This window comes from Nuphar pumila, chromosome 4 (assembly GCF_984573655.1).
Source record: "Nuphar pumila chromosome 4, dmNupPumi1.hap1.1, whole genome shotgun sequence".
Classification (NCBI taxonomy): Eukaryota; Viridiplantae; Streptophyta; class Magnoliopsida; order Nymphaeales; family Nymphaeaceae; genus Nuphar; species Nuphar pumila.
In genome coordinates this window covers 61,778,279-61,798,161 of record NC_143252.1, presented here as the reverse complement: position 1 = coordinate 61,798,161, position 19,883 = coordinate 61,778,279, and positions in this window count along the sequence as shown.

Below are 19,883 nucleotides of genomic sequence, written 5' to 3'. Positions count from 1 at the left end.
GTCTTTCAGGAGTTGTGTATATCCTCTTCTTCCATCAAAATCTGTCCGTAAGTCCTGCATTCTATTTGATTCTCCTCCTCTTTTTGCCTCAGTATCACTCTGATGGCATCTGAATCTCCCGATACTATCTTTCCTTGGGATCATATCTTCTATCAAATAAGGGATGGAACCCCAGATCATCGGGTCATCCAGTCTCGTACCTTCTTCCCTCGATGGTACTATTCTTGGTTCACCGCCTTCTCACGTATGTTCCCAGACCACTTGGATGATTGTGGATTGGAGATGGCATCGGCAGTTGGCAAGCGAACCATCAACGACAGTCTGATTCAAGCTATGGCAGAGCGATGGAATCTGCGTAGCTGCACATTTTGGTTTCCATGGGGAGAAATGACTTTGCTAATGGATGAGTTCAATGATATCATGGGATTGCCAGAACCAGCTGGTCAGCCAGATGACCCGGTCGAGCAGCAATTCTTGATCAATGTCAAAGGTGTAGATGTTCGAGAAGCATTGGCCAGAGATACAGGGAGCAGATCCTGGCCTCTCACCGAGATCAACGGAAGTCAGTTCATCGATCTGTTCGAACTCTACAACAAGTATGGAGCCTATGAAGAAGTCGATACCTTGTCCCGGGCAGCAAAAGAAAGAATCCAGCATGTCATGGTCCTATGCACAGTAGGACTGGCGTTCTTTCAGGATGGTCAGAATTTCGTCGATATCAGAGTCGCCCAACTCTTTCGAAGATGGGGAAGCAAGCAGACCCGTCAGCTTTCAGTATCCATGGCAGCTCTAGCCTTTCTCTATAGAGGTTTAGCTCGCTTCACCCTCGGAGAAACCATTTTGGTAGAAGGGTGCATGTATGCCTTGCAGTCGTGGTTCCTGCGACATGTAACGTCAAAAGCCAGTTCTTTCAGATTCAGCAACAAGTAGCCGAAGTCAGCTATTCAGTGTCGAGCTTTGATCGAGAAGCTGCATCAGGAGGAAATCGTTTGGGATTTCTTCGACAGAAGAGAGACCGTTCTGCGGTACACCTATGCTCGTGACAAGCACTACAGATTGCTCGGCCCTTTCTTCTGCGTAGACTATCAGCCAGAGAGGAGTCTTCGACAGTTCTCGCAGCGGCAGATTCGTGTCAATACCCGCTTCCTGACAGGCCGCATGCCGGAGTTCGATCTACGGTCGGATCAGTGGTCTGGAGCATACCATGTCGCCAAATACACTTGGGACTCCTTTATTCCTTTGTCTATATTTCCCGGTCCTAATGTATCATCAGAGTATCGAGAATGGTGGCAAACTGTCTGCCCACCTTCTCTTTGTATTTAAAATTTCGTCATTAATGAAAATGCAAACTTTTGTTCTGATAAAAAGCTTTTTATGGCCAAATCTTATTGTTTCATGTAGTTACGAATTCATCCCCAGTGATGAGACCCATTTTTTGTATATTCTTTCTTCGATTATCTCTCGTCATGATAGACGACCTCGTCTAGGTCATAAGGCGCATTTTATTGCCACAAAAGGTGACACAATCATTACAAAAATTTGTGGTAACCCAATCCCTGGTGATGGGATATCTTATCTAAATTGTCTATCAATCCCTTCTTTCATGTCTTTTCCTAAATCGCATTTTCAAAAAATTTCCTTCAAACCCTAACCATTCCTTTCGCTTTCACAGGCAATCACTGGCATTGGCAAAATGGTTGTAACAAGGGCAGGAAAAGAAACAGTTCCTCAACACGGCGACAGTGAGGCCGAAGGGATGGATTCCCCCAAATCAGTCAGGGGACATAATCAAGCAGATGATATAGATCCTGCCATGTATAACATGTTCAAAAGAATGATGACCAAAATGATGTCAGAACAAGCGGAGGCCAGTCAGAAAGAAGTTGCTCCAAAAAACAAGCCAAAGAAGAAGGCTGTAAAGAAACCAGTCAGGATTGTTAGAAAGAAAGTACAACCCGACACCACTTCTGAAGAAACAGAATCAGCTGAAGAATCGGAAGAGGAAGAGCAATATGTTTATCATCAGAATCCTCCACCGCAGTTTGTAAAGACCGCTGTAGAGCCTGAATCAATCAACAAGCCCGTTCCGACTAATGACCCGATGCAAGAGCAGATGAAAGAAATGAATCGGGCCATCAAGGATATCCAGGCCAAGAGCAAGGGAAAACAAACCTATTCTGGTGAAGATTTTTATAATGGTCTGGACGGGGATGACAATCTGGAAAATCTCCCTCGCAAGTTCCTTAAATTCGATGGAACTAGCAACCCTAAGGCTCATTTGGCCACCTTTTATGCCGAATACGGCCGTTTCAGAAAAGACAATCGGGCGTTATTCATCTGCTTTCCTCGCAGCCTTGAAGGGGTAGCGGCCAGGTGGTATGCAGACCACATTAATCCTATCGAACTACGAGAGTTCGATAAGGTCGTAAACTTGTTCATTGAGCGCTTCATGTTTAATGTCGAAGCCTCATCAACCCTCAATCATCTGTACAATTTAAAACAGATGGAGAATGAGAAAGCCAGCGATATTATCCACAGGTGGAGAAGCACCTATAACAGAATGAAAGTTCCCATCCCAGAGGAGCACGCCCTGCAGATTATTCTGAACAACTTTGCGCAGCCTCTAAGGAACCTCATTTCTACTTCGCCCGCCAAATCATTCATCAAACTGATTGAGAGAGCCGAGTGGCTCGAGACCGGCCTAGACAATGGTCTGTACGAAGGATATCCCTTTGTCAGAGGAAATCCTGACCAAAAGAAAAAGGCACACGTCACCTATGCCGCAGAATTGACAAATCAGGACAGCAGTGGTTCTGGCAAAAAGAAAAGCAAGAAGAATCGCAGCAAGAACTGAGGGCATCCCAGGGCCGAAAGGACAAACTCGGCAGCTCAGAAAGGGAAATTTGTTAAGCCACAGCCTGTTCAGTCAGCACCTCAGCCTGAAGCAAAGCAGTCAGAGAAGCTGAAGCACGAAGGGTGGAGTTATGATCGGGAGTTTTCAGCTTTAGAGCAGTCCCGCGAAGACATCTTAGAATATATGATGTCGAAAAGAATGATCAAATTTCCCAAGGTAGCAGATCCTCCCGTTGCTATGGGAAAATGGACTGACAAGTTCTGCAAGTTTCACCGGACTGTGGGACATGACACCGAGCATTGCTTTGTTCTTAAGAACATCATCCAGGACTGCATTGACAAGAACCTGTTGATTGAGGATGAAGAAGAACAACCGAAAATTCTATCCAAGCCATTTCCCAAGCACTCAGCTTCGGTCGTCACGGAGCAGGCATTCTCTCTTCAAGATAGCATCCAACCATGTTCTAAACAGGATATTCAGGATCAACATCAAGTCCTAGTCCTTCGTCAGGCACAGTCATCCGTCAAGAGGGCGGATGTCACTGCATCTTCCAGCAAACCAACAAAGGCAGCGGCAGAAACTGCCAAGATAATCCCCAAAATCCCGAAGCGCTTTATCAAGGCAGCTTCGAAGAAGGAAGAAGCTTCAGGGTCAGTTCAGAAGCCGATCACTGATTTATCCAATGTTTCTATTTTAGACCTGACCCACGCTTCACCTGAGAACCAGCAAGTGCTAGAAGATCTGCTCAGAAAGATCAAAGTCAAACCTAGCATAACACTGCAAGACATGGCTCAGATCGTCAATCAAGCAATGACGAATGCACCAATCACCTTTTCGGATGAGGATTTGCCAAAACCTCATTCATTCCACAACAATGCACTTTACATAAACGTGCGAACCAGGGGCATGACAGTCCCTCACGTGCTCGTTGATGGAGGCAGCAGCCTCAATATCTGTCCTGAGATGACGGCCAAGGCGTTGGGCCTAAAAGAAGAGGAATATACCCCAGATCCGATCACGATCTACGGTTTTGATAATCATGGGCAGACAGCCAAGGGGAAGATATTTCTCGAGATCTTCATCAACTATTCGGTGCATACTGTACTCTTCCATGTGGTCAACGTACCACCAACATACAATCTATTGCTTGGACGCACTTGGATTCACAATGCCAATGCTGTTCCATTAACCTTGCACCAATGCATCAAGTGGTCAAAGGGAGGCATGATCACTACAGTCCTAGGAGAGGATCCGAAAGAACGACTCCCGCAGCCGATGATTCCCCGTCCTACTTTCACCACCGACATCCCCAGCATTAGGGAAGTCGACGAGATTAATCTGAGTGAAAGCCTGGATATGCTGAAATTGAAAGAAGTCCAGCCGACAGAAAATGTCACCGCAGTAGTTCAGTGGCAGGGACCTCGCTTCTTCCAGCTAGGGGGACGCCTCGATTGCACTTTATTTAAAGATCACCCTCTGTTTCCTCGATTCTCAAAATCAAGGAAAGGATTTGATCTTCTGATGAAGCACGGTTACCAACCCTTTAGGGGTTTGGGCAGAAATGAGGACGGCATTCTGGAGCCGATCGTCCCCGCTCAGCATGTCACCGGCACAAGCTTGGGTTTCACAGGTCAGTCATCAAGCAGAAAGACCATCTTTGTCAAGGGAGCCCAGTAAAGAAGACAATGCCAGTGTTTTCTGCTTTTTCCTTTCTTTCTGTCATCTTGTAAGGGCAAGATCCGCCCCGGCTTCTTTCTTTTCTTCAAACAATCACTTGTAAATATCAAAGATTACTTAATCAATGAAAAGTTTGTTTTCTCTGTTCATCTTGGTGTACACAAATTCTTTGCTCATATCTTCGGCTATTCTGTCGCTCTCTGTTTCTGTGCAAAAGGCTATTTTTAAAATATCTTACCTCTTTTTCTCAAAAGCCTTCTTTTCGCTTTCAGGATTGCCGGAATCATGGCTCCTAAATCGTTCAAAAAGCTCGTTATCAATACCAACCCTTTTCAAAATAAACATGCCAGAATCTGCAAGGCAAAGACAGGGGCAGAAGTCAGCAAAATGACAGAGCAGATTAAAGAGTTGGCAGAATTCGACTCGACAATTCAAGATTTGCCAGCATTCAGAAGCAGGATGAACCATCGCCGTTGGTTCAAGATCCAACGGAGGATGTCAACATTGGTTCAGAAGACGATCCAAGAATCCTCAAAATTGGTTCCAGTCTAAGTTTAGATGAGAAAGAAAGGCTCATCTACTTCCTCAAACAACATCAGGAAGTCTTCGCTTGGACTTATGAGGATATGCCAGGCTTAGACTCCAAGTTAGTCGAGCATCGCCTTGTGTTGAAGCCGGATTGCAAACCGATCAAGCAGAAACTGAGAAAAATGGATCCTCGAGTGGCACCGCAAGTCAAAGAAGGACTTGAAGAATTGTTAAAGGCAGGATTCATTCGGACCATTGAATACCCAGAGTGGTTGGCGAACATCGTGGCGGTTCCCAAAAAGAATGGCAAAGTTCGGATTTGTATTGACTTCAGAGATCTAAACAAAGCCACCCCAAAGGATGATTATCCACTCCCCAACATCGATCTTTTGATCGATAGCACGGCGAGCCACGCCATGTTCTCCTTCATGGATGGATACTCGGGCTACAATCAAATCAAATTGGCCGCTCGTGACCAATCCAAAACTTCCTTCACCACGCCTTGGGGTACCTTTTGCTATACAGTCATGCCATTTGGACTCAAGAATGCCGGGGCAACCTATCAGAGGGCTATGGCAGTGATCTTTCATGATCAGATGCACAAGAACATGGATGCCTATGTGGATGACATCCTGGTCAAGTCAAAAGAAGGAGAAGATCATCTTGATGCTCTTGGCCAAGTCTTTGAAAGACTTATTCTCTACAAGCTGAGGCTCAATCCACAGAAATGCGCCTTCGGAGTAGAGTCAGGCAAGCTGCTTGGCTACATGATAAAAAAGAAAGGCATAGAAGTAGATCCTGCTAAAGCGAAGGCGATCATTGAAATGCCAGCCCCCACCAATCTTAAAGAGCTGCGAAGCCTTCAGGGTCGCATTCAGTCCATCCGTCGCTTTATCTCCAATTTAGCCATGAGATGCGAGCCCTTCAATCACTTGCTGAGAAAAGAAGTGAAGTTTGAATGGGGACCAGAATGCCAACTCTCATTTAAGCGCATCAAGCAGTATCTTCTCAATCCACCTGTTCTGAAGCCGCCAGAACTCGGAAAACCACTCCTTTTATATATTTCTGTCAACCACAATGCTTGTGGCGGATTTCTTGCGCAGTATGAGGAAGGCAGCCGGATAGAGCATGCCATCTACTACATCAGCAAGACTTTCATTGATTATGAGAAGAGATATTCTCAGATGGAAAAGACATGTCTAGCCTTAGTGTGGATGTGTCAGAAGCTGAGACATTACCTAATGGCATCAGAAATCAAAATCCTGTCGAGACTTAACCCTCTCAAATACATCCTTGAGCAGCCTTTCCTTACCGGACGGATTGCGAAATGGCAAGTCCTCCTAATGTAGTATGACCTGGAATATGTTTCTCAGAAGTCAGTCAAGGGTCAGTCAATCGCAGATCAGTTGGCAGATTTCACATTAACAGAAGAGATCAAAGCAGAAGATGATTTTCCTGATGACCGCATCTGCAGTACTCAGGAATCTCCAGTCTGGACTCTATTCTTTGACGGAGCCAGAAATATGTCCGGCATAGGGATTGGGATTTTGCTAATCACTCCTGAAAAGGAGATGCTTCCTTATTCCCTCAAACTCGACTTCCAATGTACTCATAACATGGCCGAGTATGAAGCTCTAATACAAGGCCTCAAGATTTTGCAAAGCTTTGATGTCAAGAGAATACACGCCTTCGGCGACTCATTACTTGTTGTCAGTCAAGTTAACGCTGAATGGCAAGTCAAGGATTCAAAGTTAATCCCTTATTAGAAGATTGCCTTAGCTCTCATAGGCAACCTTGAAGAATTTCAGCTCAATCATGTCAAGAGGGAATACAATCACATAGCCGATGGCCTGGCCTGCTTAGGCTCTATTTTGTCTTTTAAAGACAGTGAATCCTGTCGTTCCTTCGAGATCGACAGACTTGATCAACCTGCCTATATTCCAACTGAACAAGTGAACCAAGCCGCTCAGAAAGAGAAGCCATGGTACCAAGACATTAAAAATTTCATCAGAACCGGTGAATTTCCAGCGGAAATGCCAAAAAGGAGCAACACGCGATTCAGCGCATGTCAACACGTTACTTCATCCTCGCCGACATTCTCTACCGTCGTGGTTTCAGTTCTGAGTATGCCAGATGCTTAGATAAGGATGAAGCCATGGAAGTTGTCTGAGAGGCACACGAAGGAATTTGTGGTGGTCACGTCGGCTACCAGACACTCGTCAAGCAGATTATTCGGGCAGGATACTACTGGAAAACCATGCAGCAGGATTGCCATCAATTTGTAAGGAAATGCGTCAAGTGTCAAATACACGCACCTTTCATTCATGCGCCAGCCACATATTTGCAATCCGTGGTCTCTCCTTGGCCCTTTTCAATGTGGGCCTTTGATGTAGTCGGTTCGATCACTCCTTCGGCTTCTAATGGCCACCGATACTTCCTCGCGGCCACATAATACTACACCAAATGGGTCGAAGTTATCACTCTGCGAACAATAGAAGGCCGACATGTGGTCTCGTTTATCCATAAGAATCTTCTTTGTCGTTTCGGCGTCCCACACGATATTGTGTCAGATAATGGCAGCCATTTCAAGAATAAGAAGATGAAGACCTTCTGCTCGAAGTTCGGGATTTATCACCACTTCTCAGCTCCTTACTATCCCCAAGGGAACGGCCAAGCAGAGGCCACCAACAACATTTTGATTCGCATTCTGGAAAGAACTGTGGAGACGGGCCGTGATTGGCACGAGAAGATGCACGACGCACTTTGGGCGTACCGAACCACCATTCGAACCCCAACCAATGCTACGCCTTCAGAGCTTGTTTATGGGACGGAGGTGGTGTTACCTCTACATGTTCAGAAGCCCGCACTCAAGTTTGCGTCACTCATTGAACTTCCGCTTGATCAGTATCAGCAGCAGAGATTGGTACAGCTTGATCTATTAGACGAGAAAAGACTCAAGGCAGCAGAGCACGCTCAGGCCTATCGTCAGAGGATAGCTAGGCACTACGCCAAGTCAGTTATTGAGAGAAGGTTTCGAGTTAATGATCTTGTGCTCAGATCGACAACTCATCTCAAGCATCGGCCGAAGGGCAAGTGGTCGCCCAATTGGGAAGGCCCTTATGTGGTTAAAGAAGCATTGCCTCGCAATTCCTATCGTCTGATCAACGCAGATGGGGCGGAACTGCCAGATCCTATTAATGCTTTACATTTGAAAAGATTTTACACTTAAATTGTTCGTCATAGCCTTTTGTACTCCTCAAAAGTCTTTTCAAATAAAGCAATATTCTTCTCACATTCCTCTCCCTGATACTGGGGCATTTTATTTTGATCTATACTTATTTTCCTTCATCATGATGCAGGCAGGATTAGACGAACTCTTTTTCTGGAAAACTTATCAATTTTTCAGTTAATCTATTTTTATTTAAATTGCATCTATTTCATTTTCCGATTTAATTGAATTTTCATCGATTTGTTATCCATTCTTATCATTTTGTCAAGTTTTATCAAGTTTTTATCAAACTTTTAAATTTTATCGATCTTTTATTTTACATCCCTTTCAGGTTGAGGGATAAAAACTTGAACTACTTCCCATAAACTCTTCAATTCATATCAACCTTTATTCATTCATCTTCAGGATAAGGGAAAATCCTGAAGTAATCAAAGTTCAGACCATCTTGGGTCAAGAATCTTGAATAAATCTTTGTAAATCGTGGGAATCTATTCATGCATTTTGTCAATTCTTCTAAAATCCGACTCTTGGGTAGGAATTATCTCCTTCTCATCTGGGTTCCGACTCGAATTTTCCCATTTTGTATATTCTCGTTTCTGAAGTTTCAAGTTCCGACTTAAACTTCCTTTTGAATCCAATGCTCGTGTTGGACAAATTGTTGTGTTGAGAATGCGAGTTTCCAAACTCAATTCTCATTCATTTTCTTGTATTTAAAAACCGGGTTTTGACTCGAATTTTTCTTTTGTGTATATTGTCATTTCTGAAGTTTCAAGTTCCGACTTGAACTTCCTTTTGAATCCAATGCTCGTGTTGGACAAATTGTTGTGTTGAGAATGCGAGTTTCCAAACTCAATTCTCATTCATTTTCTTGTATTTAAAAACCGGGTTCCGACTCGGATTTTCCTTTTTTGTATATTCTCATTTCTGAAGTTTCAAGTTCCGACTTGAACTTCCTTTTGAATCCAATGCTCGTGTTGGACGAATTGTTGTGTTGAGAATGCGAGTTTCCAAAACTCAATTCTCATTCATTTTCTTGCATTTAAAAAACGGGTTCCGACTCAGATTTTCCTTTTTTGTATATTCTCATTTCTGAAGTTTCAAGTTCCGACTTGAACTTCCTTTTGAATCCAATGCTCGTGTTGGACGAGTTGTTGTGTTGAGAATGCGAGTTTCCAAAACTCAATTCTCATTCATTTTCTTGTATTTAAAAACCGGGTTCCGACTCGGATTTTCCTTTTTGTACATTCTTATTTTTGAAGTCTCAAGTTCCGACTTGAACTTCCTTTTGAATCCAATGCTCGTGTTAGACAATTCATTGTTTTGAGAATTCGAGTTTTCAAACCCGATTCTCACTCATTTTCTTGTATTTAAAAACTGGGTTCCGACTCGGATTTTCTTTTTTATTCTTATTTCTGAAGTCTCAAGCTCTGATTTGAGCTTCCTTCTTCCAATGCTCGTATTGGACAAGCTATTGTGAATTCGAGTTTTCGCACTCACTCATTTCTTCCCTTTCAGGATAAGGGATAATCCTGAAAAACCGGCAATCATTCTCGCTTAATTCTCAAGTATCTTTGAATGTCGGTCTCATTTCCAAATTTTCCTGTTAAAGCATCCAGTGCTCGTGCTGGTGTGCATTTCGAAAATCCAGTACTCATGCTGGTGTGCATTTCGAAAACCCAGTGCTCGTACTGGTGTGCATTTCGAAAATCCAGTGCTCGTACTGGTGTGCATTTTTCAAAAACCCAGCGCTCATACTGGGACATTTCTCGAAAATCCAGTACTCGTGCTAGCACATCTAGCTCTGGTGCTAGTGTTTGGCTGACTAATCAGTTAGCCCTCCAGGTTCAGTCTTTGTACTAACCAAACATCATCATTCAAGTTCTAAATTCTCAAATTTCAACCTTCGGGTTATCTTTTTGTCAAAAAAAAATCAATCTTTTCTTGCAAAGGACCCTCTTCAGGGAGAGTTCGAGGGAGCTCGTTCCTTTCGCATGCAACCATCTTCCGTTCGCAAAGAACCCTCTTCCAGGGAGAGTTTTGAAGGGACTCGTTTTCTTCGCGAACAGTTTGCAAAACAACAACCAACTTTACACAAAAGAACCCTTTTTCCAGAGAGAGCTTCGACGGAAGCTCGTTTCTTTTTGTGGCCCCCATTTTTATCTTCTTTGGCCAACCCCTTCGCAGAGGACCCTCTTCTAGGGAGAGTGTGATGGACTCGTTCCTCTGTGATACCTTCTCAACTTTGTTTTTCGTCCGCCTTTCCATAAGAGAAGCCTAAAGATAGGGAGTTTTGACGAAAGCTTAATTTCTCTTCAAAAGTTCCGTTTTGCAAACACCTCCTCTTTCAGGGAAGAAAGGAGTATTTCCAACTTCCCATTCAGGTAAGGGCTAAGCCTGAGTCTCTCTTTTTGGGGTAAAAGAGAGGAGAATTTTGTTATGGACATGCCGATTCAGTATCAAGTGATTTCTTTCGTCGAGGATTTCTAGAATACGTTGCCAATTTGCTATCAAAAGTCATTGTTGATCTCAAAGTTTTCATCGCACAAAGAATTATCTCAAACTACCTTCAGTATCATTTTCAAAAGAGCAAGACTCTTGCGAAATAAGAACTAAATTCAAGCTTTTTCTGTTGGTCAACCGAGAGGATGAAGAAAAATCTTTGATATGACCGGCAAAGGAAAATTCAATGATGTTGAAAAACCATAAGTGAACTGATATTGATCATAGCTGTGGCACATTCTTAAAGATTATTCTTCTGGCGGTAAGATAGTGGAAATATCTTGGGCAGTAAAAAGAACCTACCCAATTCATATACCCTCAGTCATCTAAGCTGCAATCAAATATCCGCAAAAGGGATCTCTCAATTGTTGTCAAGATGAAGGCAAGTTAAGCGAGTAGACCCCCGGGGCCAAAGAAGATTTGAAACATCTCCAAGATGACAGAGTTTGTGACAGATCCTTCCAGGGAAAGTTCGGATCACCGTCGAGATGAAGGCGGATGCGATGAACCTACCGACAAACCCAAAAAGATATTTGATTTCTGCTATCATTTAGAGATTTCAACCCAAGAACCAATGTCATAATTCCTGAGAAAGAAAAAGAAGGATCGGAGCATCTCCAAGATGAAGGAGTTTGTGACGTACCCTTCCTCGAAAAAGAAAGAAAAGTCAGGACATCTCCAAAATGAAGGAGGATGTAAAAGAACCCAGAAAAGATCCGTGATTCAAAAGAGTGCAAAAAAATCATCATGGGAAATGCCCAGGATATCAAACTGCCCGAAACTGTCAAGAATCATCTTTATCTATGTGAACTTCATTATCAATATCTTTTCACTTAATTGTTTTTATGAAGCTAAGAATGTTTCCTCTTTTTTCATGTCAAGAGAATTGATATTTTCCTCGAAGAAACTCAACAGCAAACAAATTTGAATTTGATTCTTAAATTCTACAAAGTTAGCCCTGTTGGAATTAATACTCTAGGTAGAAAGAGGTGATATTTTCACACATGAGCATAATTCAATCATTTTGAATCAACTACAATTTTTGGCATCTTATTGGCAATATTTTCTAATAATCCCAACATGAAGTGTGAGCTTGAGATCGTTTTGACGTATCCTGACATCATCCCTCCTTAGGACTGAAAGGTCCTTCCCTTCCGTCTGATCTGAGCGCTCTCAGATTCGCACACTTCCCTGTGTCCCCCACTGTCTCGCCATAGACAGTTACCGCTCAGGATAAGGGTTAAACCTGAACTTTTTGCAAAAGATCTGTTATTGTCAAAAGCTATTTTCAGTCTCAGCAATGAGGCGCCCAAGAACAACCCCTTTTCAAGCTTTAGGGACCCCCATTTTCATTCTTTTGCAAAAAACCCCTCGTGGACTTGTTGTGCAAAGTCTAGAGGCCCATCACAGTTTTCCTCGCTCCTCGAGGATTCTGTGTCCATTCAGGCTAAGGATTAAATCTGTTACCTCGCTCCTCGAGGTATAAACCAAAACCTTCTACGAGAGGTCGTCTGTTTTTAGAAAGCTGATTTAGTCTCAGCAATGAGACACCCCAGATCATCCCCTTTCCAAGCTTTAGGGAATCCCTTGTTTTTCTCTTCTCGCAAACCCCTTTCAGATTTGTTCGTCCAAATTCTGAAGGTCCCATCATGGTTTCTTCATCCGAGGATCCCGTATGGTCGTCCCTTTCAGGTTAAGGGATAAGCCTGAACCTCGCTTCGCGAGGTGTCCTTTCCGTTCAGGTTATGGTTAAACCTGAGTCCCATTTCCGACTAGATATCCTTTCTAGTCCCATCACGGTTCCTTCATTCGAAGATTCCGCATCATCTCCCACTCAGGTCAAGGGTTAAACCTGAATCTCGCTTCAGCGATGCATTTGTTGTCCCATCACGGCTTCCTCGTTCGAGGATCCCGTATGGTCGTCCCTTGCAGGATAGGGATAAAGCCTGAACCTCACTCCGTGAGGTACCTTCCTTTCAGGTTTGGGTTAAACCTGAGCCTCGTTTTGACAAGGCAATCCTCCTGTCCCATCATGGCTTTCCCCACAAAGGAATTCGTGCTCTTTGTACATCCATCTAGGAAAGGATCGTCCTTGAGTTTCATCTCACGAGGCATTTCTCTCAAAATGTCCCATCGAGGTCCGTTTATATTTCCTTTCCCCCATCCAAATTATCTTGATCTATCTTCGTCCCATCCAGGTTAAGGGCTGAACCTGAGTCATTCCAAAGGGCTGATCTTGTCTCACCCATGAGACTTGATCAAAATTCTTATCTTTTATCCTCCCGGGAACTGCACCCAAAGTCCCATCACGATTTCCTCATTCTTATCATTTAGTTGTATCATTGTCGAGGATTTCGTCCCCCTAGAACCATTAAGGATAAGGTTTTAAGCCTGAGAAGCCATGTTTCCAAAATAATTCTTCCACACCCAATTCAGATCTGCTGACTGGGGCATTTTTCAAAATTTGGAGTGTTATCTTTGCCACTAAGCTCGGCTTTCAACCAGCTTAGTGGCAAAGAGGGGCATCTGTGAACACCCCAAATTTTTTAAAAAATTTACAAAATGACCCCTTTTACCCCTGACTCCATCTTCTGAGAAAATCAAAAGCAATTTCAAAGCTAAATTTCAGTCATTCTTCAGATTTTCTGAATTAAATTCCATATTGATGTATTCAAATTCAATTCCAGATCCGAATCCAGTACTTTAAATCCATACTTCTTCAAAATCTGGATCAAAACCCATTTCTGAAGAAATTTTCTCAAAATAGCTTTTTCTCAGAAAAACTCGCTTTTGTAAATATTTTATAAAAACACGAAAAGATTAGTTTTAATTCTCGTTTTCTCGTAAAACTTTAGGATTTTATTCTAAAAATGCAAAAAAATAGAAAAATAGCATAAAAAAAAACAAAAAAAATTGAGAAAAGCTACAAGAAAAATGAATGATTTTCAAGCTTTTGAAGTCATTTTACCAAAAACCTCATCTTAAACCACTTTTCAAAAATCTTTCTAAAAGAGGACCACCTTTTTTAAATAGGGAAAAGCTCCAACGGACTCCCCATATCGCAGGCCCTCTCCTTCTCGAAGCATCCGGAGGTCGCCTCTCTTCCTCCATCATCCGCTCGATCAATATCCCCTCCATCGCATGCCTCATCTCCCGTTCATCCCTAACCGTCTGAAACCCTTCTCGATCCTTCCTCCGCTTCTTATAAAAACATCGCCACAACCAAAAAGAAAGAGGGATCGATCACAGCCAAAAAATAGGGGACAGCGATAGAGGGCGATCAAGGGGGACATCGATCCCAGCCTTCAAAGGCAGCCATTTCGTTTGGGCTTCACTGCGTCCGATTTTTCTCTCTCCCTCAACTTCTCTTTTTCATATCTGATCGATTGAAGGAATCGACCATCCAATGCAAACAAGAGTGCGTGAGACGCCCCCCTCCCCCTGCTTCGATTAAGATAAAACCATCCGGTAAGAACCTCTTCCCTTTAATCCCTTTGCTTAGTTTCTGATCTGTCCCATTAAAGCACCATTGGGGGTGTGGAGTTGCCTGTGCAACGTCAACCCACCTCTGTGCTATAGCAAACAGAATGTGAAATTCCTACATCATTTGTTTTTCCTTTTTTTTTTTTTTTTCTTCCTTCTTTTTCGTTTTCCTTCCTTCGATGAACTATTGTTGATAACCTTGGGCTTCTCATATATCCTTTATGGTCTTGCTACTCAGTACGTCCTCAACATCTTTTATTTTATTATTGGCATTACCACCTGTGCGAGAGATTTCATTTCATGTTCCAGAATGTATGATTCTTGTTTGCCATTACATCATTATTCTGTCATTTTCATTATAGCTTACTGCATATCATGTATCTTGTTAAAATCCATCGGCTAATCCCTCTTGTTCATTTCATTTGTTATATTTTCTTCATTTTCGTTGACTAAATTCATTTGTTGAAATGCAATTCCCTATATTTGATCATGGATCTCATTTATCCCAACCTACCGTTTCATGAATTAAGGCAGTTTGATTCAATTTGTGTTCTCTATGCTGAATCTGGATGAATATATTGTCACTTTGTAGCATACTAGTCATAGTTGGAGCATCACATTTCACTCTACATCAGCTGTTAGTTGTCCGCTAGAAATTCACTATGGGCTTTGGCTGATCTGGAATTATCGTGTAAATCATTGTTTGAAGCAATATCTTTGTATTCGCATATGAGTTGTTAAACGATGCTTTGATTAACCATGGAAATCAGACCTCTGATTTGCTGTGGAAGGAAAATCGGGTCTATGGAAGTCACTCATCTCTGTCATGAGATTCCTGTTAAAATTTTTTTTTTATTCCCCATTATAAGTCACTGTGAAAACCTGGGTTATCATGGCTGTGGAGGCAGACTGGATTTACCTTGAAAATGGGTTACTCCATCATAGATTCTCATCCTCCCCTGCGGGGATAAGGCGTGTTTGGGGCCGTGTGGTCCTCTACATTACGTGTTTGGGTGTCTTCTGATCTTCTTGCTCTGGATTTAGGGTTCTCCTTCTTTCTTCCATCATCTAGGGTTCGGTCTTCACTCCTTGGCTTTTCCGGATTCAGAAGGAGGGCGAAGCAAAGGGCCAGGTCGGACAACAATCAGTAAGTGTGTATTCGTTTGATTTGAGTTCTTTATTGTGATGCCTCTTCTCTGCTGTTTACAATCTATTTTTGTGGCAAATTGTGGTACCAGTTTCAATTTTTATTTGATATAAGGTGATCTTGAGGTGTTGTCGGTTTATGGCCAGTATAATCGTAGGGAGGGAATTTGATGTTGATCATCTGGAATATAGAAGCAAGGGTTCCGAGGTTACAGGAGGTTGATTTGAAAATCTTGTGTGTTATATTTATGATCTTGCTTTAAAGGATTCGTGGTAGAGAGGGCAGCTGGTAGAAAGGCAGCCTTCTGTTGGTTAGTCCCCTGCTGGCATATCGGTCTTCTGCATATGATTGCTGAGTTAAGATTTCTGGTTTAGGTAATATGATAGTATAAGCAAACAGGTAAAATTTTAGTGTCGGTTTGGGGGCAATTGGTATATCTTTTTGGTATGATTGTTGACCTTGCCTTTTCCCTTCACCCCGAGGTAGAGCTGTTTTGAGTTTCGATTGTCTTGGTCTAGGTGTATGCTGACCACAGACTGTTGCTTCGTGATTAGCTGTGCCTGTGCGGTGTTACTAGGGGTTGGAAAAAAGGAGTTTTACTGGCCTTGCCTTCTTTTAGTCGGATGAGTATACATTTCATGTTGGTTCTTGTTCTGCTGTTGAATCTAGAGCTTGTTGCCATGGTCGGAGCAAAAGCATTTGAATGCGAGGTAGTGTCTGTTACCTTCCATGAAGAGCAAAAGTATCATTATAACTGTATCTTCTTGTTAGGCTCCCGTCTTATCCATTGCTTCACTTGTCATTTGTTTGCTTCATTTTCCATTCCTGCCTCATGTGGGCGCTGACTGTTGTAGGACTCAAGGGAGCGGAAGTTGTTGTTTTTTTATTTTTATGGGGCACTTTTGTGTCTTTTCTGTGGACCGAAATTTTGAGGAGCTAATTTTGGGGCACTTTGGGTTGAGTTGCTGCTGGGTTTGGCAGGCTACTGATTTTGGTCTTTTGATTTGTTAAAATTTTCATTACATTGATCATGGGGAAGTTTAGACTCTCTTCCAATCACGTGCATCTTGTTCTATATCATAACTTTCAAGTTTTTAGGAGACCTCTGTTCGCTAGGCATAGGGAGGTTGCACCTTTTCTTACTAAACATTTTGGACCTTTCTGTATTTGGTCTTTTTGTGATAATCTTATTGGTTTGCATTATCTAAGCAGTTTCAATTATTAATCATCTTTATGGTTGATCGTCAATTTTTTTTTCTGTCGTCTCTTTTATTGGGATTATGTCCATTTTTTTTTTTTTGTGATATACCACAAGGGAAAGATTCTTTGTGGGAGAGATCTGTTGCTTCTGTTCTGTGGTAATCCACTTCTGGTCTTCCAGGATTGCTTATAGCAGTTTAATGTGCTGAAACTCGTTGGGATTCTTTTGTATGGAACATATAGTGACATTATCATTATGCTAGCCTTCTTGGTTGATCATGTGATCTACTGAAAACAAAGAAAGACTTGCAACCTGTGTTGCTCATTCTCATTCGATGTTATGATATACATTCATCATGCCGTCACTGAGGTGATTGGAATGGAAGAGCCGGCATGAGTTTGGATCTGCTTAGTGCATCTTCATCGGTCCCATGGACACCTCTGTCATCAACCTTTGGACTTCTTACTGTGTTCCACTCTTTTGTAGTTTTTTATGTAAAACTTCAACGAGCTGAAGTCCTCTTGTGATGAAGTTCCAGATGACTTGGTGGTCTTACTTTTTTTTTTTTTTTTTTGCATTTTGTGTTTTCTGGATTTGCTTGTTAGACTATATTACCTATTTGTGTTTCTTTGATTTCATCTGTATTAGTGGTGCTGCTCTTGTTTTTATGTGTTGGTTTCAATGATCATCTTACACTTTTTTTTTTAGTCGACCCAAGCATATCATTTAGACTATGTAAAAGCATCTTTTTTTTAATTAGCCTAAGTATATCATTTTCACATGTGCATAGCATCTCAATCAACATTTTATGTCATTTGTATCCCTTGCATATTACATACTTATTACCATCATACTTAGCACACATCCTAGTTCCAAGACAAACCCTTAGCTTTCCTTTTTACATTTTTATGCTTTGCCTTATGCTAATTCTATTTTCTGCAGGGAATGTGTAAGAAATATTGGTTTCCTTCCTAGATTAGAAATTTATTATTTCAATTTCAGTTCAAATTGTAATAGCTAGGTATAAATGAGAAATTACATTTCCTGTTTTAGATAGAATAAATAAGCATTATAAATATCATAAAAATACTTATTCTTCATACTTTTTTTTCCTTTATTTCTCAAATTCTCACAGATGGCAACACGAATGGCACGTGTACCATTTCGTAAGAGGTAATTAATCCTAAGTTGATGATTTACATCAACGGCCATAGTTGGGATGTAAACAAGACTTAGTATTTTTATCTTTTACAAAATAACACTGGATCCACACTGGATCCGTTTTCAAAATTCATCATATTTACTCAAATATTTCCTTCTTTTATCAGAATTTGACTTAAAATTAATTCAAAATATATACCAATGGCCATAGTCAGGGTATATTGAGAGTTAATTTCATTTTAAATCCTATAAAAGCACCAAATGTGTTTCATTCTTCACCTGAATTTAAATATAGATTATTACATAATACATTCAATGACCATAGTCAAGGATGTATTATATTTTCAATCTTATTTTAATTCATCTTAAGAATGGAATAGCTTTTCAAAATTTAATTTCAAATTCTTCATTTAGGATAGAACTGCATCATGTTTTCAAAAAAAAATCCTTTTTCAAAACTCCAAGTGATGTAAATATCTTCTTCAATCAATCTTCAATTCTTGTGAAAACCAATTCATCTATTCATTTTCAATTCTATTTCATTTTCAAATCTCAAAAGTTCAATTTAACTTTGAGACTTCAAATGCATTTTATATTCAAAATTTCCAATTCAAATCAGATTTCAAAGTTCAATTTGACTTTGAAATTCCAAATTCATCTTATATTCAAAACTCCAAATCAAACTCAAAGTTCAATTTAAACTTTGAGATTCTTGATTCATCTTCTAAATTTTAAAATCAAGGTCTAATTTGACTTTGAAATTCAGTTGTGTATTCAAAGATTCAATTTTTTTTTAAAAAAAAAAAATCATTTTCCAAATTTCAAAATTAAACTTGGAAGTTCTTGATTCATCTTCTGAATTTAACTCCAAATCCATTTTTAGGATCCAGGATTCAACACTCATATTGGATCTTAGACTTCAGATCCAATTCCTCTTTAGGTTCCAGGATTCAACACTCATATTGGATCTCAGACCTCAGATCCAATTCCTCTTTAGGATCCAAAGTCGAATTTCACTTTTGGATCTCAGACTTCAGATCCAATTCCTCTTCAAGATCCAGACTTTAGTTTCACTTTGGATCTTAGATTTCAGATCCAAATCCATCTTAGGATCCAAAGTCCAACTCTACATTGGATCTCAGACTTCAGATCCAAATCCATCTGAGGATCCAGAACCCAATTTTATCTCGGATCTCAGATCTCAGATCTTAAATCCATCTTTAAATCCAATTCCATTCCCAATTCTAGATTTCAAATCCAATTCCATTCTTCAGATCTCATCTGAATCTCTTAAATCTATTTCTATTCTTAAATACCATTTTCTCAGTCCATTCCAAATTCAAACTTCAAAATCTAAATTCAGTTCCATCTCAAGTGTTCATTTCCCTTCCTAAATTCAAGTTCAAAAATTCAAAGTCCATTTCCGACTTTGAAACCTCATTTCCTTTCATTTTCAAAATTTCAAGTCATTCTCAAAATCAAGATTTATTCTTCCAAACTCTGATTTATTTCAAAGACTTAGAACTTCTCTGATCTATCTCAAGTTCTAAAGTTAAATTCAAATATTTCTTCATTCCCTTACCAAGCGTCTTTGAAAATAGCATACATCCTCACATTGCACAAGCATGATTCTTTGTGCATTTAGAGTTAGAATAAATTCTTAGATTATATTTAGACAAAGCAAAAGGCATAGATTCGATCCTTGGTTCGATTACCCCTGGTAAAGGCGCCAGGAACGGTCGAACCTCATATCGACGAGCGAATCCCGTCTCTCCATCTTTTCCCGCAAATTTTCAAAACGAAGGTGAGTTAAATTTCTAAATATTTTCAAATCAAGGTCAAGTGAGACCGCGCAAAATAGTTCCTCTTCTCTCTTTCTTTCTTTCTTTCTTTTCTCTTCTCTTTCTCTTTTCTTTCTTTTATTTTCTTCCCTTCAAAAAGGAGGAAAATAGAAGTTAGAAAAAGGAAAAGAGAAGGAAGAGAGAAAAACCACACGAGAGGAAAAATTTTGCGATGATCACAAAAGCAAGGGGTTAACCCCCTGCTGTTCCGGCAGGGGGTTAACCCCCTACCAGAACAGGCAGGGGGTCGACCCCTTGGCGGA